At 44.5% G+C, this 27364-nt stretch overlaps 1 long non-coding RNA gene and 1 pseudogene across 1 annotated transcript; one reads left to right on the forward strand and one right to left on the reverse strand.

Moving 5' to 3' along the window:
* The window catches only part of LOC147106753 (natural cytotoxicity triggering receptor 3 ligand 1-like), a 744151-nt pseudogene that overhangs the window by 576280 nt on the left and 140507 nt on the right, over positions 1-27364 (reverse strand).
* LOC147106759 (uncharacterized) lies at positions 1482-2688 on the forward strand. Its single transcript, XR_015081069.1, has 2 exons — positions 1482-1855; positions 2297-2688. It is a non-coding gene; the product is annotated as an uncharacterized LOC147106759 (long non-coding RNA).

Raw genomic sequence — 27364 nt, forward strand, 5'->3', positions numbered from 1 at the left:
TGTCAACTACTATCAAGTACCTGTTAACAGAGGGGTAAGTGGCTTTAATCCTCTTCCCGCCGCTAGGTGTCGTGTCCATGTGAAAATCGGGGACCCGACACTCGGGAAAATTGTTTGGAGGTGGGTTGGTGGCGGGATCAGAACCCGCCGTCAATCAAAATGATTTAACCCTTGACCCACCTCCAAACCCATCCTCTCCGTGCCGATAAAATCGCGGCAGCATCCTGCAGATTACATCAGGTAATTTCTGCATTTTGAGAACCACACAAAAACCTGCACACATGATGGTGAAAACCTTCCGCTGACAATCATGGCACCAAAATAAGATAGCTTGAAATCTTATTTCCCTTCAGTATAATAGTGAAATTTGACAAGTCCTGCTCAGTCCTGATGTGTGGATCCACAGCCATGATGAAATGCCCAGAAGTGATTGAGTATTTTCTATCAGCACCGTAGGAATTACTGAACTGAAAGCTCTTTTTCAGCTTTAAATTAGTACGCTGCGGGATACTGTGCAGGGACTCAAATATATGTTCACTACAGCAGGTGTAGTATTTATTACTGGTCTCACTGGTAGTTTAATAAGTGAAGACTACATGTAGGATTTAACAATTACCAAAACACAAGAGTAGAGATGGATGATATTAATTCCTACATTTAGTCCTTGGCCTCTCCTACTGCTGTTCGGTAGATTTGTGTTGTTTGTATTTTCCATTTTGTCCCGCTGCCTTTTAATTGACCCATGATAACCTCAGTGACATGGTTAGCAACCAGTAAGATGCCAGAACCATAAGAAAGAAAGGTGCCAATGAAATTCTAAATCTTGGAGTCACCGCAAAACCCAGGAGCCAGACAAACACCCATGAGCAATGTCACAGGATATCTGCTTGTGTGTGTACATGTATGTATTAACTAAGTATGAATCATGAATGAATCTGCTGTGGAGTCGGCATAGCATTCATCCCTGGATGGCGGTTTCAATACAATCACAATGTTCCAGTAAGAGCTTGCAAGTCAGTCTTCGTGAAATTGTGGCATCGTCTCTGCGTTTGTTCCATTTCCTGGTCTCTTGCTTGTCTGTCTGTGGCAGCTGTTCTTGAATGTGCCAGACGTTCCTGAAAAATGTCACAAAGCATCCATGAAATATGCAGTCAAGTTAGCTGTCAGTTAAGCGAGTATGGAAAATACGTTTCCTTATTTACCTGCTGCTCCCCAGCCTGTTGATATTCTCAACCGATTTATGAACAAGGAGTCACAATTCATGATATTATGTGTGGAATTATTTTTTTCTCTGACAATCATTTTGACTAACATTGAATGGCTCATTATGGTAAATGTTGTTGCAGCGCTATTAACCCTTTCATCACAAATCTCTATTGTGGTTTGAAGAGATTACCCTAATTGATAACTCCTAATTGTTTCTGCTGCTATCATTGTTGCTTTAAAGAATAACACATTGTATTCAGGTGACATTCTGCAAATTTAGTACAAAAAAAACAGCGTAAACATAACTGAAAAGTTGGAAACTAATTATTGATAATGGTTATGAGAGTTTTCACTTGAATGTTGAATGTTTGGTTCTGCTTCATTACACTTGGGCAGTGAAAGAGTTGAGATAATCATTACTTTGAAGTGGTGTCAAAAATCCCTACTACAAGGAGCTTAAATGGGAATCTAGAATGACATACTTTTAAAATTGACACATTCAGTATCCAACTGCTATGGATTCAGGTCAGTTTGTGCCTGCTGTTATGTTTTGACTGCCTTTTTGTTTCAGGACAAACAAAACCAAAGGAAAGTGAAGATGATTGTAACAAAGCACTACTTGAGAAGAAGTATCCTCAATCTGAAAGAGGTAAATGCCTACGCCAAGTACATAATTTCCATTCTTATCAATGCACTCTGAACACACTCAGTCATATAGTCTGTAACAATGAGTGAAGTAGCCAAATTACTATTATACCTTAGTTTGTATGTTAGCCATAGGCATAATTTAGTTTTAATGTTAGAATATGTATAATGCAGCACCAATGTACAAGGTGGAGATAATGGGTTAATCCCTACCCTGAGTTAAACAATACAGAGGTCTGTATTTCCCTTATTCAGCTAAAGGTTTAAACATGATTAAATGACTTCAAGGCTGAGAGATTAAACTGCAGAAGGAAGATTAGGGAGGAGTTGGTTGTCCAGGCGAGGCAACACTATGCAGATAACACACCTAAGGACTGGCTGATAGTAAATCACAACAACAGGGTTCCAGTCTTCAAAGTCTAATTAGGATGTGCTTGCTTTGCAGAAAGTAACTCGAGACGAGGCCAAATGCAAAGGCCTCGCACCCTTAACAAAGTCTGTTATCTTAAGAAAACATTCAACAAGCAAAACCACCTGGCTATGGGCAAATGGGGGTTGTAAAGTAATAAAGATGGGGGCCCATATTCCGGAGATGACAGGACTAACCGATAACAGAAATGTGGGATTGTAAGTGCAAGAAGATGAAATGTCACGGTTTATAATTGCCATTTGGCTATAACTCTGTATATGCTGATAAGCTTTATCCCCGCCCCTAGGGAGGGGAGTTTGATTTTTGTATAACTGTGATTGTTGCTAGGGAATCGGTGGAGTCGGATCTGAGAAGGGGTCTCAGAAGGTTCTCTCCAGGCCTGTGAATAAAGACCGTTTTGAACCATCCTTCACTCGAAGTCTGTCATCTGTACCAAAGCTAAGCGTCGACTTTGTATATCACTTAATCCGCTGAGGGGGAAAGGGTTAAGTGTCGACCTGACAACCCCAGGTCCACTTTTCAGGTTACAACAATTGGCGTCACGAACAGGATCACAGACTCTGACCGGTCCACAGGAACGACGACGAGTTTTAAATTACCACTCATAAATTAGAAAGCTCAGAACATACTGTGAGACCCGGTAAGGCTGTGATTAAAAGAACTAAAGTGGGCAGAGACAGACTCGAGAAAGGGGGTGCGGTCTGGTGAGCCGGGAGGTGGCGAATCCTCAGTGTGCCGGGAGGCGGCGAATCCTCAGTGTGCCGGGAGGTGGTGAATCCTCAGTGTGCCGGGAGGCGGTGAATCCTCAGTGTGCGCAACATGGGTGTGTGTGTGTGAGACAGAGAGAGAGAGAGTGAGTGAGTGGGTAATATAAGAACCATTGAGAAGTAAGTCGGAAGCTATATAGAATGCCTAAAAAGGATGCAGAGATAAAGAAGAAAAAATGTGTGTTAAAGTGTGAAAGTTTCCCTGACTATGAATGTTTAAGAGGTTATAACATTTCTTGTCTGAAAGTCTGTCGTTTAAAAAAAGGGTGTCTGCTGTGTGTTTTAGCTCCACCCACTTCTCTGTGTTAAAAAAAGCAGTTAACCCTTTTGTCTTGTCTTGGATTTTGGAAGTTTTAAGAATGTGCGAATAAGATTGTGCCCCCAGAATGAAAAAAAACCTACTACAATTTAAGTTAAGCTGGAGTGTAAAAACTGAGAAGAGCCACAAAAGGTTTGTTTAACAAAAGATTAAGTTTCAGTCTAAGATTTAACCTTGGAGTTACGAGGTAAATTAACCTATTAAAACCAGCTTTTCATTGTGGCCACAGTGAATTTCTGGTTGGTGTAAATTGGTGTAGTCCGAGTGGCAGGTCCCTCTAAAATATTTAATTAACTACGGTATTGGGAGCCCTACAGAATGTGGGACTAAAGTTAAACCCTAGAAAGGTACAGGTAGGAAAGGACGAAGAAATCTACCTAGGACACCTAATAACACAAGGGAAGAGACAAATGCCCAAAAAGAGATGGGAGGGGCATTAGGACTGGTTGCGTGCTTTGATTACTCACAAGCAGCTGGGGATGGCAGCAGGAAGGGACCGCGCCAGAGAGGGGAGGGGGATCCAAGGATGTTTGTTGACGCATTGGTAGGGGGCCAACAGTGCAAAATGTTAATAGACACAGGAGCCACAATCTCATTGACAAACTTACCCTTGCCCCGAACGAAACTTTCAGTTAGTATAGCAGGAATCGGTGGACGAAAAATCAGGGCTTATAAGAGCGAAACAGTCTTACTAGAAATTGGATGTATAATATACCTACACAGTTGTGGGTATGCGAGAACACCGAAGGAACAATCCTAGGGATAGATATACTGCGAGAAGTAGGAGCTTTAGTCGACCCTAAAGCGAATGAAGTGTACTGGCCACCAGATTATAAGTCAAACAAACAGGCGGCCCCAGGAAACAAAGTAGAATTAGAGGAGGATGGCAGTACTGTGTTGCAGTATGTCGACGATGTACTGATAGCTTCCACAAGCACTCAGGGGCATGTTAGAGCCTTGTCTAAAATTCTGAAAGCTCTTCGGGATGCAGGCTTCAAAATAAACCCCACCAAAGCTCAAGTAGGGAAATCAGAGGTAACCTATCTGGGATATAACATCAGCATGGGCAAGAGAGCCATGCCAGAGGATCGAAAATGGGCTATAAACGATATGCCCAAACCTGTGAATATAAGGGGAGTGCGACAAGTAATGGGACTATTTAATTATAGCAGAAATTTTATTGAAGGATTCTCACAGCTAGTTGCACCTCTGTATGAACTGACCAAAGGGGGAAAAGCTGCAGACGAACCCATTGAATGGACAGAGTTACAGGCAGAAGTCTTCCCTAAATGCTGCACCAGCCTTAGGATTACCCGATATGGGGAGGCCCTATCATATCTTCTGCCACAATCACGGGGGACATTACAGTGCAGTGGTAGCACAAAAGCATGGGGATAACATGAGACCTGTAGCCTACTATTCGACGCGAAGATCCCCGATAGTAGCCGGTATGCCAAGATGCGTTGCCGCGATTGATTGTGCACGGTGGGCAGTCAAAGTGAGTGAACCTATAGTAATGACAGGGAATATTGTGTTACATACACAACACACCCTAGTGGAATTGTTAAACACCGGACGATTAAAAACCGTCTCAAACGGCCGGAAGGCTGCTTGGGAGGCTGTTCTGTTACCTAGAGATAAATCCATACAGATAGTTAGAGATATGAGCCAGAACCCCGCAGCTATGATGGGAATGGAGGGAGAGGAACACTGTTGCACTAGTGAGGAAGAATCAGAATATGTAGACAGAATCAGGGAGTTGCCTTTGACACAGGCAGACCTAGAGCTATATGTGGACGGGTCCCGTAAATATGTTAACGGAACACCATGAACAGGTTGGGCCGTGGTGACCGGAGATGGCACTGTCCAGAGGGAAGGAAGATTACCAGGGGGTAGTTCAGCACAGGTTGCCAAGCGGACAGCATTGACAGAAGCATTAAAATTGGCAGCAGGGAAACGGGTGAATATCTATACCGACAGTCACTATGCCTTTGGCATAGTACACGATTATATGGCAGCTTGGAGTAGAAGGGGGTATATTGCCTCAGGTGACAAACCCATACAGCATGAGGAATTAGTAAAGGAATTTAGCTGCCTCAGGGTTACCCACTGAAACAGCTGTAGTGAAGGTAAAAGCCCACCAGAGGGGGAACTCTCCCACGGAAAAGGGAAACAGAGCCGCCGACCTTGCAGCCAGAAAAGTGGTAGAGCAACAGATTGCAGCAGCAAACAAGAGTAACACCGAACCAGAAACACAGATAGACATAGCGGCTATAGCTGCATTGCCAGAAGATATAGATATATCCAAATTACATAAGGAAGTATCCCAGGAGGAGAAACAGCTATGGGAACGAGGGGGAGCAGGAGAAAGAGCAGGGGGAATATGGAGGAAAGAGCAGCAGATATGCGCACCAGGCTGTATACAACAAGAATTAATGAAAATGTACCATGGTAGGCAACACACAGGTATATCCAATATGTTAAACAACCTCCAGCGATGCTGGTGGTGGCCCGGAATGAAACAATCTGTGGACAAATTCTGTAGACACTGCCCCATATGTGCGCAGTATAACATAGGGAAACCTGTCAAGGTAAAGTGGGGACATCAGCCGAGACCGAGCGGCCCATGGGAGAAGTTGCAGATAGACTTTACTGGACCTTTACCGAAATCAAAGGGGAAAACGTACTGTTTGGTAATAATAGATCAATTCACTAGATGGGTTGAAGCATTCGCCACTAGAGATTGCACAGCAATGACCGTAGCAAGAATAATGGCAGAGGAGGTTGTACCACGATGGGGGGTCCCGCTGCAAATTGATTCAGACCAGGGAACACACTTTACAGGGAAGGTTATAAAGGAAACATGTGCATTATTAGGTATCAGACAAAGGTTCCACATACCATACCACCCTCAGAGTTCAGGGATGGTGGAAAGGATGAACCGGACTTTGAGATTATCCTTAGCTAAAGCAATAGAAGACACGGGGAAGGGATGGGCAGAGTTACTCCCAAGTATACTGAGGAGACTTAGAGCAACTCCGAATAGAACCACGGGGCTGACACCTTTCGAACTAATGACCAGACGAGCAATGACACTGCCGGAAGGAGTCGCTACCGGGGGTGAGGATGTAGGGCCCCTGAAGGATAGAATTAGGAGATTTATTAAACAATTGTGTATGCAATTACACGCTCTCAGACATGAGGCCAAAGACCAACAGATTATATGGGATCTAGAACAAGATGCACGGGACGACCAGAAGGAGGTCCCAGCTGTAGGGAGCAAGGTGGTGGCAAAAATAATACCAGCCAAACCAGGGCTAGCACCCAGATGGTCAGGACCTTACGAAGTATTAATGAACAGTGACACATGCGCTTGTATAGATGAGTCCGGAACAGGTAAAGGAAGGTGGAAGCACTGGACTCAGTTAAAAATATATGACAAAACAATGAGTAAGCCAGAGATGGTACCGTTTGAGGAGAGTGAGGAGTATGCTAGAAGGTATAAAGAATGGGAAGAGCAGTTTCTACATATATTAATGCTAGGGCTGTGCAGGATGTTAATATTATACGTCGTGGTGTGCATCTTTAAGTATATCTGGAAACAGAGCCACAGACCAGGAAATGAACCAGACGTACAGCAGTTTGAACTGATAGAACGGATATGAATGGCATAATTCTAATCGGCTGGTGACGACTGGCTCCCTCTATTTATCTTTACAGGAACGATAAATGCATAGAAAAATGAAGTGGAGCATCATTCGCGCTCTCATCGGGATCCTATGGCTAAGTATAAGCGCTGGGTCTAGTGGGAGGCGCGAGCAACTCGGGAGTTTATGGTTAAAAATACGTCCTGAATCTGTAATGGGACTTCTGATGCTCTTTAGTATCGAACCGACTTCAAACATAATTATCATCCAGAATGGAATCAAGAAGCCCACCAACAATACGCCACCATTAGAATGGGGGGGGGGGGCGGCTTCGGGAAATGGATGCGATATGACTGTGTAGTGTGATTATTGTGAATACGAAAGTACAGCTAACGGGACTCTGCTTGTCCGGGTCACGGAGGGCGAAGGGATTAAAATAGTGTGTCTATGTACTAAGGACAATGTTCAAATAACTCCAAAGTTTCAAGTAGGAAAGGGATATTTCATAGATACAGAATTTGGATTCAATAAAGCAATTGAGATTACACCAAATTATATAGGGCTCCCGTATTTGGGATAGAGTTTCAATCCACTAAATTGGCCTAAAATAGGTAAAAGAGAAAAGGGGAATGATAGGATGTTACAATGCGGAACGCAAAAAGGGATCCAGGCGAGGACAAATATTACAGATGGAAATCAGGGAAAGGACGGAGGGGTTAGGGTTACAAAGAAAAAGCAACAAGCATAAAAACACCCTCACTCCACTGACTTGCCCACCAATGGAAAAAGGGGCACCCAGGGGTTTAATAACAAGGAAAACACAAGATGAGGTGTACTTTAGTGTAACCCATAGAATTATTAAGGTCGCCATTAACATGAGTACTCTAGAGATGCCCGCGATGTGTAACAATCATACAAAACAAATATGTAACTGCCTGTGGGTAAAACAATTAGAGGGTCCACAGGGAAAATCTCTCTTACAAAGACGTAAGAAACAGGGAGTATTGGAAATGGCCGGAGCAGGGTATGCGGCCGGGTTAGCAACAGTTAATAACTTGAACATAGAAGGAGTAAACGAAGGAGTAGAGGAACTACAAGCAAAAATAAAAAGGTTACTAAAACAAGCCACTGGAAATAGCCAGCAATTGGCACTGGCAGGAAAACAAACAATAATGCAATTGTTGGGGGTGGAAGAGGTAGTAGCCCCCCATGCAGAAACAATCAATACAATTATTGATCGACTTGACAATGCTTCTCGCCAAACCCATAAGGAACTAGTATGTGCCATGTATGGCTCATGGCTACTGTCAAATGCTCAGCACAACATGAGGCAAATAAATAATGGACAGATCCCTGACTGGATTACTAATGAGGATCTGAAACCTTGGATTGACACAAATAAAAGCCTATGTAAGGGGCGTAAAATGGGACAAGGCAATTGTCTGACCCCATGGACTAAGGTGATTGGCTTTGTACTAGCAATCCCACAACTCCCGGAAGAGGGACAGCCCCTATACGACGTGATTAATATAGGAGAGATATAAAGGGAAAGTTGGGTTAAATATCATGATGTCCCTACCAAGGCACTTTGGGAAGGGGATGAAGATAATAAACAGAAGAATGGAACCTTAAGGGGGGTGGTAATGGACGGGTGCCACCACAAGGGAAGGACATGGGCCTGCACACACACCCCCACCGAGGGAGACACATCCGAGTGCGGATTTACAAGAACCACCAATTGCACCCTTGAGGTACACCCAAGGGGGATACACCGGACAAGGGTAGCACCAAGGAACAACGGGACATTTTGTGTCACCACAACTGAACAGAAATATGAATATCAAGATCTGACTTGTCCCATTCCCCAACCAAACTTTTGTTTTGATCCAAAGATATCTACACAGATAGGACATCACTATATACACCCACCAAGACCACAGGAAACGAAAACATGGTCACTTGATAGTATGGTACTTAATAAAGAGGTTGCAGCTTATGTCATACCAGAGCCCAAGGCAATTCCTAAGTTAGAGGAAGAGGAGGCTTGGAAGAAATTACAGCAGGAAACAAAGGAAATTCTAAAATATTACCATAAAATAGAGGAAGACTTAAAGAAACAACAAAAAGACATTGGTACAACATTAGCGGAAACTCCTTGGTACAATAAGATCTGGAATTGGGGGCTAAATGTCGATATACACCCCGGGATCAGGATCATGTCACATGTGCTGGTAGTTGTGCAAGGTGCCATATTAATGATCCTTTTGTTCTTACTTTGTGGATATTGCCGGTGGCAAAAGAACCAAAACCTAGCACAGGCCATAACCAAACGAATAACAAAAGAAGAAGAGAAAGAAACAGTGTTGCTAACCACCAATAAGCAAGGGGTAGGGCGGGAGGAGAATCATTATGAAGATTGTGTTTAGGATTGCGGAAGTATGAGCACTAGGCACCCTGGCCTGATATCACTAGGGCGACGGTCCTCATAGCAAACAATCTTAAACTGCAGCATATTGGCAGTATTGGGTCAAAATGACCAATGGGCCATAAGGGGGGACTGAAGTAGCCAAATTACTATTATACCTTAGTTTGTATGTTAGCCATAGGCATAATTTAGTTTTAATGTTAGAATATGTATAATGCAGCACCAATGTACAAGGTGGAGATAATGGGTTAATCCCTACCCTGAGTTAAACGATATAGAGGTCTGTATTTCCTTTATTCAGCTAAAGGTTTAAACATGATTAAATGACTTCAAGGCTGAAAGATTAAACTGCAGAAGGAAGATTAGGGAGGAGTTGGTTGTCCAGGCGAGGCAACACTATGCAGATAACGCACCTAAGGACTGGCTGATAGTAAATCACAACAACAGGGTTCCAGTCTTCAAAGTCTAATTAGGATGTGCTTGCTTTGCAGAAAATAACTCGAGACGAGGCCGAATGCAAAGGCCTCGCACCCTTAACGAAGTCTGTTATCTTAAGAAAACATTCAACAAGCAAAACCACCTGGCTATGGGCAAATGGGGGTTGTAAAGTAATAAAGATGGGGGCCCATAGTCCGGAGATGACAGGACTAACCGATAACAGAAATGTGGGATTGTAAGCGCAAGAAGATGAAATGTCACGGTTTATAATTGCCATTTGGCTATAACTCTGTATATGCTGATAAGCTTTATCCCCGCCCCTAGGGAGGGGAGTTTGATTTTTGTATAACTGATTATTGCTAGGGAATCGGTGGAGTCGGATCTGAGAAGGGGTCTCAGAAGGTTCTCTCCAGGCCTGTGAATAAAGACCGTTTTGAACCATCCTTCACTCGAAGTCTGTCATCTGTACCAAAGCTAAGCGTCGACTTTGTATATCACTTAATCCGCTCTGAGGGGGAAAGGGTTAAGTGTCGACCTGACAACACCAGGTCCACTTTTCAGGTTACAACAATGAGCATACAGATAATTTCAGAATCAATTTGAATGGGAGAGGGACATCCCAAAATTTTCATTATCCAGATTCAAAAAGTTTCAAAAGTTGGTTCAGTCTCACAGAATTGATTCCAAGGCAGTGAAATGCAGATATAATGGAGACCATTATTGAGTTATGCACAGCAAGGTCCCACAAACAGCAAATAAAAATAATGCTAGTTTATTCTGGGTTTTTTTAATGGCATTGATTGAGGCAGAAACATTGTTCACAATAACCAAAGAGCACCCTGTTCTTCTTGGAACATCCACCTGAGCAGACAGATGGGTCCTTAGTTTAATGCAACATTTTTTAAATGGCACCTTCAACTATGCAGTACTCCCTCATTATAGCACTGAAGTGTCACTTGGATTATGTGTTCAAGTCCGATGGTGGAGCTTGAATTCACAACCTTACGACTCAAAAACAAGTGTACTACCAACTTAGCCAACTGGATAACTGAAGGTCATGTAGGAGGGTTGTAGTGTATGTAACCTGAAGGAACTATATTCTGCAGCCCCTGTATACTGCAGTACCAGTAGTTACCACCCCTGTATATAAGCCTGTGCAGTAACCTTGCATCGTAGTTCCAGTTTTGTCTCCGTTCAGTAAACACCTGTTATCACCAACTCCTGCAGTCTGTGTCTCAATTACACACGGACGTTACACTGGCGACGAACAGATCCGAACTTACCTACAGTTCTGCACCACCTCACGGGGATCCATCCCTGAAGCAAAGTTATTGGAGGTCGAGGCCAGAAGGAAGAAATTCAAAAAGAAAAAAAAAACAAACAGCAGAAATGGGCGTCAACCGTGGGCAACCGCCCTCTGATTCATCGAATTAGAAGATTTGCAGGAGAGGCTGTCGAGAGCGGGGCTTGGTTATCCAGTCTATGGTGTTCCAGCTAATCGGGCTGGTGGCAGGTAATACACTGATCCTTCCTGGGCTGCGGCGGGCTAGAGCTCGATCGGGTGGCTTTTCAACGGGGCCAAGCAGCATTGTCGGGAAGAGGAGAGAGAGAGAGGGTGGAGCACACAGGGCGCAGCCGGTGCTACGAAGCCGGGCAGCGTACAGACCCGAGAAGAGGGAGGGAAGTGTCCCATAGGGTCTGCTCCGACGACGGGAACAGTAATTAAAATAAAAGAAATTAGAAGCGCAGAAAGCTGCGAGGAGCTGCAGTTTGCCACGGGGACCGCGGAGAGCGGTGTTGGCAGCAGCACGGGGGGGGGGAAGCGCGCGAAGACCATAGGGCGTCGCCATCAAGGCATAAAAACGCCAGCAACAGCGCTAGCAGCAGCGGGAAGGCAGAAAGCGCGGGAGGCGCCATCTTAATCCAGCGGGGAAGAAGGCAAAGCGCGGGAGGCGCCATTTTGTTCAATCGGGGAAGAAGGCAAAGCGTGGGAGGCGCCATCTTAGATCTCCAAGATGCCGAAGACTGGCAATATCACCGCCTTCGATAATGCAATAGAAGACTGGACCACGTATGTGGAAAGAGTCGAAGTATATTGTGAGGCAAATGAAGTAGCCAATGGGAAAAAGGCATCGATACTACTAAACTTAATGGGCGCAAGAACGTACGGCCTATTGCGGGACCTGATCACTCCAGTCAAACCGATGGCGAAGAGTTTTAATGAAATTGTTGATATCCTACAGGAACACCTAAAGCCTACACCGCTGCTGATAGCAGAAAGATTTAAATTCCACAAGAGAAATCAGCATAAAGATGAGAGCAATGCTGATTACCTTACGGAACTATGCAGGCTATCGAAGCACTGCCAGTTCGGAGCAGGACTGGCAGATACCCTACGGGACAAATTTGTCTGTGGACTCCTGAGTGAAGGAACCCAGAAGAGGTTACTCTGAGAAAGAGCTGACGCTAGATAAGGCTTTCAGCGTGGCAATATCGTACAAAGCAGCAGCAAGGGGAGCTGCGGAAATACAGCAAAAGCCATAGGAGTACGGCACCCATGAAATGACACGGGGATTTGAAAAAAGTTATCGCTGCGGCAGAACAACCCATGACCAGAAGGACTGCTGGTCCAAGGACAAAACATGCAGGCAATGCGGAAAGATGGGACACATTGCACGAGTTTGCAGGTCCGGGAAGAAGACTAACGACAACAAAAAGGCTACTAAGGAACAGTACAGGAAAGTACAAAAGATGACGGACAGTAGTTCCGAAGACCAGAAGAGCGATAGTGAATCCGGGAACAAGAGACTAAGCTGTCTCAAACTACACAACGTAATCGCAAAAGAGGATCACCGAACCATTTGGGTCACCCTCACGATAGCAGGGTCCCAAGTCAAAATGGAATTGGATACAGGATCAGCCCTGACCGTCATGAATCGACAAGACTACGAGCAGCTATTCTCACACATACCCTTGAAAGACACATCCATTGTCTTGAAGACGTATACGGGGCAGAAAGTATACCCCAGAGGGAAAATAAGGGTGCCTGTCGAATACAACGGCAAGGAAATACAGAAATTGTATCTGTACATACTGCAAGATGGTGGACCACCGTTATTGGGACGTGAATGGATCAGAAAGATAAGTTTAGACTGGCACTCCATTCAGGCACTGACTGTGGCTGGTAAAAAGGATGACGATGTCACACCTGGACGATTGTCAAAAATCTTAGCTAACGCTAAAGAGGTATTTCAACAAGGACTGGGAACTCTTAAAGGCATAACCGCCTCGATAAAAATAGAAGAGAATGCAATTCCCAAGTTTTTCAAAGCAAGACCGTACCGTATGCAATTCGCCCAGCCGTCGAGGCAGAGCTGGAGAATCTGGAGAATGCAGGCGTGTTATCTAAGGTAGACTGGAGCGAGTGGGCGACACCCATCGTTCCTGTCATGAAGAAAACGTTAAACAATAAGTCTGAGGAGCTAAGGAAGGTTCGCATCTGTGGGGACTTCAAGGTGACTGTGAACCCAGTCCTTCACACAGTACAGTATCCTCTTCAGAGGATAGAAGATATTTTCGCCTCACTATCTGGAGGGAAGCGTTTTACAAAAATTGACCTAGCACAAGCATATTTGCAGATGGAGGTTGAAGAATCCTCTAGGAAATATCTCACGATAAACACTCACAAAGGTCTTTACCAGTATAATCGACTGGTATTTGGAGTAGCATCAGCTCCGGCGATATGGCAAAGAGCGATGGAACAAGTCCTGCAAGGGATTCCGGGGACTCAGTGTTACTTGGACGACATCCTAGTGACAGGTGAAAATGACAGTGAACATCTTGCCAACCTAGAGCAGATGCTCACTAGACTAAGAGAACATGGGTTATGAGCCAATCACCCCAAGTGCGAGTTTTTTAAGAAACAGATATCGTATTGTGGCCACGTGATTGATGAAGAGGGGTTACATAAGTCCCCTGACAAAATTGAAGCGGTAGTTAAGGCTCCAGCGCCTGAAAATGTGTCGCAACTGAGGTCATTCCTCGGATTGGTGAATTACTACCATAAGTTTTTGCCGAATTTGTCCACAATTCTGCACCCACTGAATGCCCTACTACAAACTGGAGTAGCATGGAAATGGAGCGATGAATGTAAGCGGGCCTTTCAGAAGTGTAAAGACCTGATCACTTCAAGAGAAGTATTGGCTCACTACAACCCATCACTACCGATAAGACTGGCGTGTGATACGTCTCCCTACGGCATTGGAGCGGTACTGTCACATAAATTCCTTGATGGTTCAGAGAGGCCGATAGCTTTTGCATCACGCTCGTTAACTTCAGCCGAGCGTAACTACGCCCAGATTGACAGAGAGGCCCTCAGCCTGGTGTGGGAGGTGAAGAAGTTCAATCACTACCTGCACGGACAGAAATTTACTCTACTAACTGATCATCAACCTCGTCTCCATTTTCAACCCTCAGAAGGGCGTCCCGATAATGACAGCACAACGGCTACAGAGGTGGTCCCTTTTCCTAGGGGCACACCAATATGACATTGAGTACAAAGGAACTAAACAGCATGGGAATGCTGATGGATTGTCGCGCCTACCGTTGCCGATGGTGGAAGAAGCACCTGCAGTGGATCCTGTGGAGATATTCCACTCGACCATAGTCGAATGTCTACCTGTGACGAATGCAAACATAGAAAAGGAAACACGAAATGACCCGACACTCTCCAGGGTCTATGATTTAACGGTGAAGGGATGGCCAACACATGGCGAACCACTGTTGCCAGCATTCTCGGCGAGAAGAGAACAGCTGTCAGTGTGCCGAGGAACCTTGATGTGTGGATCCAGAGTAGTAATTCCACCCAAATTGAAGGATAGAGTGCTCAATGAGCTTCATGAGGGTCATCTGGGAGGGGTAAAAATGAAGAACTTAGCCAGAGCGTTTGTGTGGTGGCCAGGAATTGATAGAGAAATCGAAGAGATGACCAAGAGCTGTACAGGATGCCAGAAGGTCCAAAACGCCCCACCATAAGCCCCTCTACATCCATGGGAGTGGACCTCATCTCCATGGCAAAGGGTGCACATTGATTTTTCTGGTCCATTTATGGACTCGATGTTTTTAATTGCGGTGGATGCACATTCAAAGTGGCCAGAGGTAATAAAAATGTCCTCAACCACCACAGAAAAAACTATCACAGTCTTACGAACCATATTCACCAGAAATGGGCTGCCTGAACAGATTTGCTCCGACAATGGGCCACAGTTTGTGTCTGAAGAGTTCCGGAGGTTCTTAAAGAACAATGGTGTTAAGCATTACACATCCGCCCCATATCATCCAGCCACCAATGGATTGGCTGAGAGGTTCGTTCAAACATTCAAGAAGGCTATCAAGGCAATGTGTAATGAAGACATACCCCTACAACACAAGGTGGATAACTTCTTGTTTGCCTACCGGAATGCGACACATGCGGTTACCAACCAAACTCCAGCCATGATGTTTTTCAATCGAAGACTAAGATGCCGCTTGGATTTGGTTAAGCCAAACATCAGAAGAGATGTGGAGAACAGGCAGTTTCAGAATATGAATGAAAGGCCAACCAGGAGTTTCAAGATAGGTCAGCCAGTTTTGGCCCGGGACTACAACACAGAGAAATGGCAGCCAGGAACGATCTGCACACAGCAAGGACCTCTCATGTATACCGTGGACGTTGGAGAGAGCATTGTAAGACGCCATGCTGACCAGATTCTAGAGTCACTGGAAAATGTCAAATCTACACCGCGATCCTATACACCTGGTGATGAAACCGATGTACCAATTGCATCTACCTCAGAATCGGTGATATTGGAAGCAGACGAACCAAACAACGACGTTAATCCCGATTCAACTTTGCCAGAAGAACCCGATACCCCAAAGAGGCGTTATCCGGACAGAATCAGGAAGCCTCCTCAAAGACTGAATTTATAATTGATTACCTTCAGCTAATGTATATGGCAACTGTAATTGTAAATATGTTATTTAATTATTAATCGAATGTTATGTACTGTTTAGCTAAAAGGGGAGGAATTGTAGTGTATATAACCTGAAGGAACTATATTCTGCAGCCCCTGTATACTGCAGTACCAGTAGTTACCACCCCTGTATATAAGCCTGTGTAGTAACCTTGCATAGTAGTTCCAGTTTTGTCTCCGTTCAGTAAACACCTGTTATCACCAACTCCTGCAGTCTGTGTCTCAATTACACACGGATGTTACAAGGGTCTCTGACAGGTTCTAGCTAAATACTCACAATGGTGAATGCACTCCATTCACCATTAAATTATAGGCTGCTGAGTACTGAACCGTCTAAGGTTTTCTGACCATATAACACTAAGAACGGTCTGTACAATCCGATGTCCTCAGCCCAGTAACCATTAAAACTGTGAACTCTGTGTATATCTACAGAGTAAAGCGTATGATTCCCATAAAGTCAATCTGCAACTTAACCTGCAGTTCACTAATCCCGCAGGCTGAAACCAGCATTACGTACAAAGCTGCGACCAACTGAGTAACTTCAAATCACTCACTCAAAGAGGCTTGAACAGTGGTCTATCATCTTATTAATTACCCAGTTAGGAACTAAGAGATCTCAATTTGAGCACAACTCGCATGTAGCTTGGAGAAAGTGAGACAGCAACAGACAAGAATCCATGAGGCATCAATATGAATTGGCCAGAAAAAGCAGTAATCCAGGGGATTGGGAGCAGTTTGGGATTCATCAAAGGAGGACAAAGGGATTAATTAAGAAAGGTAAAATAGAATATGAGAGTAAGCTTGCAGGGAACATAAAAACTGACTGTAAAAGCTTTTATAGAAATGTGAAGAGAAAAAGATTGGTGAAGTCAAGCGTAGGTCCCTTGCAGTCAGAATCAGGGGAATTTATAATGGGGAACAAAGAAATGGCAGCCCAATTAGATACATATTTTGGTTCTGTCTTCACAAAGGAGGACACAAATAACCTCCCAGAGATGTCGGGGAACATAGGGTCTGATGAAAGGGAGGAACTGAAAGATATCAGTATTTGTAGGGAAATGGTGTTAGGGAAATTGATGGGATTGAAGGCCGATAAATCCCCAGGGCCTGATAATCTACATCCTAGGGTACTTAAGGAAGTGGCCCCAGAAATAGTAGATGCATTGCTGATCATCTTCCAACATTCGATGGAATCTGGAACAGTACCCATGGATTGGAGGGTAGCTAATGTTACCCCACTATTCAAAAAAGGTGGTAGAGAGAAAACGGGGAATTACAGACCGGTAAGCCTGACATCGGTAGTGGGGAAAACATTAGAGTCCATTATAAAAGAGCACTTGGAAAACAGTGACAAGATCGGACAAAGTCAACATGGATTTACAAAAGGTAAATCATGCTTGACTAATCTACTGGAATTTTTTGAGGATGTAACTAGTAAAATAGATAAGGGAGAACCAGTGGATGTGGTGTATTTGGACTTTCAGAAGGTCCCGCATAAGAGATTAGCGTGTAAAGTTAAGGCACATGGGATTGGGGGGCAAGGTATTGACTTGGATAGAGAACTGGTTGGCAGATAGAAAGCAAAGAGTTGGAATAAACGAGTCTTTTTCTGAGTGGCAGGCAATGACTAGTGGGGTACCGCAGGGATTGGTCCTTGGACCCCAGCTATTCACAATATATATTAATGATCTAGACAAGGGAACTAGATGTAATATCTCCAAATTTGCAGACGACACAAAGCTGGGTGGACATGTGTGCTGTGAGGAGGATGCCGAGAAACTACAGGATGATTTGGACAGGTTGGGTGATAGGGCAGAAGCATGGCAGATGCACTATAATGTGGATAAATGTGAGGTTATCCATTTTGGTGGCAAAAACAGGAAGGCAGATTATTATCTGAATGGCAATAGATTGGGAGAAGGGGAAGTGCAACGAGACCTGGGTGTCCTTGTGCACCAGTCGCTGAAGGTAAGCATGCAGGTGCAGCAGGTGGTTAAGAAGGCAAATGGTATGTTGGCCTTCATAGCGAGAGGGTTTGAGTACAGGAACAAGGATGTCTTGCTGCAGTTGTACAGGGCCTTGGTGAGACCACATCTTGAGTATTGTGTGCAGTTTTGGTCACCTTATCTGAGGAAGGATATTCTTGCCATGGAATGAGTTCAGCGAGGATTCACCAGGCTGATACCTGGGATGGCAGGAATGACGTATGAGGAGAGATTGGGATGATTGGGCTTGTACTCGCTGGAGTTTAGAAGAATGAGAGGGGATCTCATTGAAACTTATAAAATTCTGGCAGGACTGGACAGACTAGATGCAGGGAGGATGTTCCCGATGGTCGGGGAGCCCAGAACCAGGGGTCACAGTCTAAGGATAAGGGGTAGGCCTTTTAGGGCAGAGATGAGGAGGAATTTCTTCACCCAGAGAGTGCTGTACCTGTGGAATTCTCTACCACAGAAGGCAGTAGAGGCCAATACATTAAATATATTCAAGAAGGAGTTGTATATATTTCTTAAGGCTAAAGGGATCAAGGGGTATGGGGAGAAAGCAGGGACCAGGTACTGAACTTGGATGATCAGCCATGATCGCATTGAATGGCGGAGCAGGCTCGAGGGGCTGAATGGCCTACTCCTGCTCCTATCTTCTATGTTTCTATGTAATATAATGTCCTGGATTTTCCGGGGCCTATGACCGCGTATGCGATGCGTACATGGCCGTAAGTGCCCTGCAAGTTCCGGGTTTCTGCACGTGCTGCACATGCGCGAACACCTGGAACTTGCGATCAGTCAGGTTTCAGCTTGACAGGTCCACTGCATCCCCGAGAAATGGACAGTCACTGGCGGACAGTTGGGCTACTGCCCAGTGAATGCCCGTGAACCTCTTATGCCTGGTAGAAGCAGGTGTAGGGCCTTCTTTTACCAGCGTAAGGGTTTAAATAAATATTGAAATAATTTTTTTAAATTATTTAAACATGAAAAAACTTTAAAATTAGTTACAGGTTATCGTTTAAATTTATTTTTCAAAAAATTTAATTGTTTTAATTGTTTAATTTAATTCTTTTAAAATTAATTTTGAAGATGTAATGATTTTATTTTTATTTAACTGGTGTGTAATTGTGGTTTTTTTAGGGGATTCCTATTGATGCTTATGGGGATTCTGTACATAAATGGAATCCCCACAGGATAATGGAGATGCGGTTGAAACAGAGTGCTGCGAGTTGGGTGAGTCAGGGAGACTTAACTGTTTGCTAAAATCAAACTTTTGTTTGTTTCACAATTACTGTTTTTTTTCACATTTACTGTTTTTTTATTTTAACATTCAAGTATGACAGTACTTATATAACTCATCAATTACATAGTAAATCCATTACATTCATTGAACACAATTTAAAAAAATTAAAAATAAAGCCTCAAAAACGGCTTTATGGTCAACAATATAAATACAATAATAAATTTTTACATGTAAATCAATAATGTTTACAGTACAAACTGCCACTATTTAATAAACCAAAAAAAGAAAGAACCCGTATATGCCAGTCCTACAGGCATCGCTCAATCATTCGGTCATCCATTCCTCCGTTCGCTCATTCGTTCGTTCGCTCAAGCGTAAATTCCTTTGTGCATGTCTGCGTGTCATTTGTCTACCTGTGTGCATGCGTGCATTTGTTCATCCGTCCAGGCAGGCCTCACGCTCACCCAGTAGGATGCCAACTTTCATCCTGGGGAGCGAGGGTCCTTCATTCGGTCAAACGTAAGTTCCATTGTGTATGTGTGCGTGCGTGCGTATCATTTGTGTCCACATGCGTGCATTCACTTGAGCGTTCGTTCGTACAGTAAGGAAGGCTTTAACACTAATTAACACCACAATATACAAAGTCCCATAACCATATCAGAAATCAATTAAAGCTTCAAGTAGACTACTTTTAACCAGAAACCCGAAACTTCTTCAACAAAACAATTAAATACCAGTTCTATGCCAGTCCTATTGGCACTCTAATAACTCCTCGTTTTCACTTGATATTATCTAACCATATAATGTCAAGATCCCTGTCCACAGTCTTCAACTTTTCCACAGAAAAGAAGCCAACCACTTTCTCAAATCCCATAAAAGAAGAAAACGACTACTCAAATTTCCTTCTTCTTGCTGTTATCACTCACAGGACCCAGCTATCAAGACATTCATTATTCCTTGCCGATATTACTTTGTTTTGCCTTTTATCTTCCTTTTATTTTCCTTTTATTCCATTCTCTTTTCCCATCTTATGGCCTCTCAAGCGCCATACTATAGATGGAAACAGTCTGTCTTTACCCCACCAAAATGGCAGCGCACAAACCGGCACCTGTCACCGAGAAAAAGCCTCACAGCTGCCACCAAACAGAGTACAGACGGGGCCGTTGGAACTCATTCGGGCCCGAGACCGTTCTTCAACTTTAGAAACTGTGCAGCATGCTCACCCACAGCATCTCCCGATTCCGCTTCTGTCGACCAGCCGCTCCGCCCTAGGCCCCCTGCCTGGGGCCCTCCAACCTACGACACTCTCCTCTGGGTCTTCCACCCTGGGCCTTCTGCACTGGCATTCCCCGCGAGCAGCCAGGGTGTGGAGCAGCCTGTTCATACAGCACCGAGCAGAGCTGAGCTGCTGAGAATCTCACAGCCTGTGTGTCTCTCTCCACATTTACTGTGACTATCTACTGTTTAAAATATAAATTTCCCAGCTTTAAGCAGCGTTATAAAGGGATATATAAGGCCTGCAATTCAGAGCAGCTGAAGGCAGTTAATTAGGGAAACTAGATTAAACTGGTTCTCTTGTAACAGAACCCAGCAAGCTCCTTTGTTTCAGGGCCTATAAAAACAGGCTTTGAAGTGCGATTTTGCACTGAGTGCAGTTTAAACAGAGTGCTGGGAGTTGGGCGAGTCAGGTCAGGTCAGGTGAGGTGTGGAAGGAGGAGCTCCCTTGCTTCGCCTTTGTTTTTCCTAACTTTTCACCCTGTAGGAATTGGTTCTTACTTTACACCAAGGATAGAGTCCGAGAGCGGGAGCAGTCAAACAACGACAACTACGAAACCGCTAAAGTGATGTCACAACCAGGGAAGGAGCTGATTGGTAAGTAGGACCTGGTGAGTATTTCTACAGTCCAGTCGTTAAAGTAAAAGTAAGGTCTCTAGTTTAGAGTAAGTAGTGTTTAAAGGGAAGTAAGTTCCCTAGTGTTTTTAATATTCTTTAATTTAAAGGGAGTAAATTAAGGGTAAGACATGGCAGGGCAGCTCGGCTGCGTGGAGTGCTCCTCCTGTGCTATGTGGGAAGTCAGGGACAGTTTAGGTGTCCAGGGCGAACACATGCGCAGGAAGTGTCTCCAGCTGCAGCTACTCAAAATCCACGTTTCGGAGCTGGAGCTGCGGCTGGAGTCACTGTGGAGCATCCGCGAAGCTGAGATCTTCATGGATAGCATGCTTAACGAGGTGGTCACACCACAGGTAAGGAGTGCACAGGCAGACAGGGAATGGGTGACTGCCAGACAGAGCAAAAGAACTAGGAAGGCAGTGCAGGAGTCCCCTGGGTCCATCTCCCGCTCCAACAGATTTTCTGTTTTGGATACTGCTGGGGGAGATGGTTTCTCAGGGGAATGCAGCAAGAGCCACATCCGTGGCACTACGAGTAGCTCAGCTGCACAGGAGGGGAAGGAAAAGAGTGGGAGAACAATAGTGATAAGGGATTCTATCATAAGGGGAACAGATAGATGTTTCTGTGGCCGCAGACGTTGCTCCAGGATGGTATGTTGCCTCCCTGGTGCCAGGGTCAAGGATGTCACTGAACGGCTGCAGGGCATTCTGAAGGGGGAGGGCAAAAAGTCAGAGGTCGTGGTTCACATTGGTACCAACGACATAGGTAGAAAGAGGGATGAGGTCCTGCAACAAGAATTTAGGGAGCTAGGTAGCAGATTAAAAAGCAGGACCTCAAAGGTTGTAATCTCTGGATTACTCCCGGTGCCACGTGCTAGTGAGTATAGGAATAGGAGGATAGAGCAGATGAATGTGTGGCTAAAGAGTTGGTGCAGGAGGGAGGGCTTTAGTTTCCTGGATCACTGGGTCTGCTTCTGGGGAAGGTGGGACCTGTACAAGTTGCACCTGAACCGGAATGGGACCAACATCCTTGCGGGGAGGTTTGCTAGTACTATTGGGGGGGGGGTTTAAACTAACTTGGCAGGGGGATGTGATATGGAGTGGAGCTATAGTAGGGGGTGATGCACAGCCAAATATAGAGGAAAAAACAAGTCAGCCTGGAAGGCAGAGCAAATATGTAATGGCACAAGGGAATATGGCAAGGCTGGATGGCATTTATTTTAATGCAAGGAGTCTTGCGAGTAAGGCAGATTAATTTAAGGTGTTGATGAACACATGGGAGAATGATATTGTTGCTATCACAGAGACATGGTTGAGGGAGGGGCAGGACTGGCAGCTCAATATTCCAAGGTATAGAATCTTCAGGCGAGACAGAGGGGGTGTAAAAGAGGAGGAGGTGTTGCAATATTAATCAAGGAGTCAATTACTGCTGTAAGGAGGGATGATATCTTAGCAGGTTCCTCTAATGAGGCCGTATGGGTAGAACTTAAACAAAAAGGGGCAAGCACTTTGCTGGGAGTGTACTATAGGCCCCGAAACAGTCAGGGGGAGATAGAGGAACAGATATGTAGGCAAATCTCAGAGAACTGTAGAAATAATAGGGTAATAATAGTAGGGGAGTTCAACTTCCCCAAAATTAACTGGGATAGTCAGAGTGTGAAAGGCTTAGAGGGTGTGGAATTCTTAAAGTGCATCCAGGAGAGCTTTTTGAGCCAGCATGTAGAAAGTCCTACAAGAGAGGGGGCGGTACTGGACCTAATTTTAGGGAATGTAACGGGCAAGTGGTAGAAGTGTCAGTAGGCCAGCATTTTGGTGAAAGTGACCATAATTCGGTGAGATTTAAGGTAGTTATGGAAAAGGACAAAGATGGACCGGAAATAAAGGTTCTAGTGGGAGTGGGAGTCTTTCAGAAAGGAAATAGAGAGAGAGTACAATGCCAACATGTTCCCTTAAAGGACAAGGGTGGGACCAACAAGCCCAGGGAACCCTGGGTGTCAAGGGATATACAAGAATGGATTAGGAAAAAAAGGGAGGCTTTTGGCAGATATAAAGGACTAAAAACAGTGGAAGCCCTAGAGGAGTATAGAAAGTGCAGGGGGTTACTTAAAAAAGAAATTAGGAGAGCAAAGAGGGGGCATGAAAAAACAATGGCGGGCAAAATAAAGGAAAATCCCTAGGTGTTTTATAAGTATATTAAGGGCAAGAGGATAACCAGAGAAAGAGTAGAGCCCATTAGGGACCAAAGTGGCAATCTGTGTGTATCACAGAATCACAGAAACCCCACAGTGCAGAAAGAGGCCATTTCGGCCCATCGAGCCTGCACCGACACATATCCCACCCGATCCCCATAACCCTTACACCAACACATATCCCACCCTATCCCCGTAACCCCACGTATTTAATCCCCCTAACACTAAGGGTCAATTTTTATCATAGCCAATCAACCTAACCCACACATCTTTGGACTGTGGGAGGAAACCGGAGCACCCGGAGGAAACCCACGCAAACACGGGGAGAATGTGCAAACTCCACACAGACAGTCGCCCGAGGCCGGATTCGAACCCGGGTCCCTGGCGCTGTGAGGCAACAGTGCTAACCACTATGCCACCGAGGTGAAGTTTTAAATGAATATTTTGCATCTGTATTCACTATGGAGAAGGACGATATAGGCATAGAAATCAGGCAGGGGGACTGTGATATACTTGAACAAATTAGTATTGAGGGGGAGAAGGTACTAATGGTTTTAGCAGGCTTAAAAGTGGATAAATCCCCAGGCCCTGATGGGATGTATCCCAGGCTGTTGTGTGAGGTGAGGGTGGAGATTGCAGGAGCACTGACACAAATTTTCAGAACCTCTCTGGCCACAGGAGAGGTGCCAGAGGACTGGAGAACAACTAACGTAGTACCATTGTTCAAGAAGAGTAGTAAGGATAAACCAGGGAATTACAGGCCAATGAGCCTAACATCAGTGGTAGGAAATTATTGGAAAAAATTCTGAGGGAGAGAATTAGTCTCCACTTGGAGAGGCAGGGATTAATCAGGGATAGTCAGCATGGCTTTGTCAGGGGGAGATCATGTCTGACCAATTTGATTGAATTTTTCAAGGGGGTGACTAGGTGTGTGGATGAGGGTAGTGCAGTTGATGTAGTCTACATGGATTTCAGTAAGGCTTTTGACAAAGTCCCACATGGGATACTGGTCAAGATGGTAAGAGCCCATGGGATCCAGGGCAATTTGGCACATTGGATCCAAAATTGGCTTAGTGGCAGGAAGCAGAGGGTGATGGTCGAAGGTTGTTTTTGTGACTGGAAGCCTGTGTCCAGTGGTGTACCGCAGGGATCAGTGCTGGGTCCTTTGCTGTTTGTAGTGCACATTAAGTATTTACATATGAATATAGGGAGTATGATCAGTAAGTTCGCAGATGACATGAAAATTGGTGGAGTGGTAAATAGCGAGGAGGTTAAGCCTCAGGCTACAGGACGATATAAATGGGATGGTTAGATGGGCAGAACAGTGGCAAATGGAATTTAACCCTGAAAAGTGTGAGGTGATACATTTTGGGAGGACTAACAAGGCAAGGGAATACACAATGAATAGTAGGACCCTAGGAAGGACAGAGGATCAGAGGGACCTTGGTGTGCATGTACATAGATCCCTGAAGGCAGCAGGACAGGTAGACAAGGTGATTAAAAAGGCATATGGGATACTTGCCTTCATTAGCCGAAGCATAGAATATAAGAGCAGGGAGGTTATGATGGAACTGTACAGAACGCTAGTTAGGCTACAGCTGGAATACTGTGTGCAGTTGTGGTCACCACACTATAGGAGGGATGTGATTGCATTGGAGAGGGTGCAGAGGAGATTCACCAGGATGTTACCTGGGCTGGAGCACTTCAGCTATGAAGAGAGACTGGACAGGCTGGGGTTGTTTTCATTAGAGCAGAGAAGGCTGAGGGGGGACCTGATTGAGGTGTACAAAATTATGAGGGGCATAGATAGGGTAGATAGAAAGGAACTTTTCCCCTTAGTAGAGGGGTCAATAATCAGGGGGCATAGTTTCAAGGTAAGGGGCAGGAGGTTTAGAAGGGATTTGAGGAAAGAATTTTCACCCAGAGGGTGGTTGGAATCTGGAACTCACTGCCTGAAAGGGTGGTAGAGGCAGGAACCCTCACAACATTCAAGAAGCATTTAGATGAGCACTTGAAAAGCCATAGCATACAAGGCTATGGGCCAAATGCTGGATTAGAATAGACAGGGCTTGATGGCTGGCGCGGACATGATGGGCCTCTTTCTGTGCAGTATAACTCTATGACTTTATGATATCCCCTTGTTTGATTGTTTGGCCTGGCCTACATGATCCCAGGGATGCTTGCGAACCACATGCACCCCAGAGATACGTGGGCCTTTACGCATGCGTATGCATATAGGCCCAGGAGCGCAAGTGTTCGAGCCTCCGGGACCATCAGGTAGGTTCGTACTTTTCTTGCGGTTCAGAGGCATTTGCCCGCAGGAAGCCTCTGACCGCAAATCCAGGCCCATTAGTTCAATAAATGTAGCTATTAATTCAGTTCATAATTTGTGTCTGAACAAGAACATATAGGAGATAGTTAGAACATAAAATTATATTACATTAATGCTTTTTGTTTTGTAGTTCCTCCTACAATTAGTGATATTAAGAAACTGTATGAAATCAAAGACGGTGAGAAAGCCCAGCTGAATTGGAAAGTTACTATGTTCAGTCCAGTGGTTGTGAATGTTGTTACATCCCTGAAGAGGAAAGGGGAGCAGGAAGCAAAGAAATTATATCACTGGAAAATGCCAGCAGAAAAATTGTTAGGTACAATTAAAGTATCTATTCCCATCACAAATGTACCAGTTTTATGCAAGAAACATGACTCCTTCAGTGCTGAGGTGCCAGAATTACAACGTACAGCTGAAGGGACTTTCAGCACATTGTGCGGCGTTACACTGTGCCCTGATATATCCAAGGATGATGGTGCCGAATTAATCATTGAAGTTAACCATGACATGCTTGGGGAAGCTTGGACTAAAAGTACAATACTGAACATTACAGCAGGTAATTTCTGCATTTTGTACATCACACATAATGGTGGAAACAACAGCTGGATATCATGGCACCAACTTAAAGATAGCTTATTTCCATTCAGTATTATGATGAAATTTAACACATCTGGCATAGATCTGATGTGTGGAACCACAGCCATCATGATTTGGTCAGAAGTGATTTGCTGTTTTCTATCAGCAACATCGGAATTACTGAACTAAAAGTCCTTTTGCAGCTTTACATCAGTAAGCTGGAGGATGCTGACCAGGTGCAGCAGCTATTACTGGTGTCATTGGTAGTTTAAGAAATCAAGGGTTACATTCAACATTTACGAAAAACAACAACATCCATGTCAGAGGGGAGGGGCAGATTTTCTGCTCCCATGTTTGCTGTAGTGTTTTACTTAGGATTACATAGGATATACAGCACAGAAATAGGCCATTCGACCCAGCCAGTCTATGCCGGCGTTTATGCTCCACTCGAGCCTCCTCCCGTCTTTCCTCATCTAATTCTATCAGCATAACCCGCTATTCCCTTCTCCCTCATATGCTTATTTAGCCTCCCCTTAAATGCATCTATACTATTCGCTTCAACCAGTCCCTGTGGTAGCGAGTTCCACATTCTCACCACTCTCTGGGTAAAGAAGCTTCTTCTGAATTCCCTATTTGATTTATTGTTGACTATCTTATATTGATGGCCTCTTGTTTTGCTCTTCCCCACAAGTGGAAGCACTCTCTCTGTGTCTACTCTATTAAAACATTTCATAATTTTAAAGACCTCTATTAGGTCAGCCCTCAGCTTATTTCCCTTCAGCATTAATGAGTAACCTGCTGGACCACGACAGAGTGCAGTTAAGGCTCAACCACATTGGTGTGGGAATGGAATCAGATATAGGCTAGACCGCATAAAGATTGCAGGTTTCATTCATTCCCTAAAGGATATTAGTTAACCAATTGGGAATTTAGAACAAACTGACAGATTTATGGTCACTTTTATCTCCACATTTCTCAAGCAGCCATGGTGGGACTTGAACTCAGGTTCTCCGGATTATTAGTCCAATAACAGTACCACTATGGTGCCAGACCCATATTCTATTATTGGTGCTGCCCTCTTAACCCTTACATCACAAATGTCTATGCCGGTTGGAGGAATTTACCCTAATTGTTATCTGTTAACTTTTCTTTTGCTGCTGCTATCATTTTTGATATTCAGGTGACATTCTGCAAATTCAGTACAAATAACAGAGTAAACATAGCTGAAAAGCTGGAAAGTAATTATTAATAATGTTTATGAC

Source organism: Somniosus microcephalus, chromosome 15, assembly GCF_052327205.1.
Source record: "Somniosus microcephalus isolate GS21.2 chromosome 15, FLI_Smic_1.0, whole genome shotgun sequence".
Classification (NCBI taxonomy): Eukaryota; Metazoa; Chordata; class Chondrichthyes; order Squaliformes; family Somniosidae; genus Somniosus; species Somniosus microcephalus.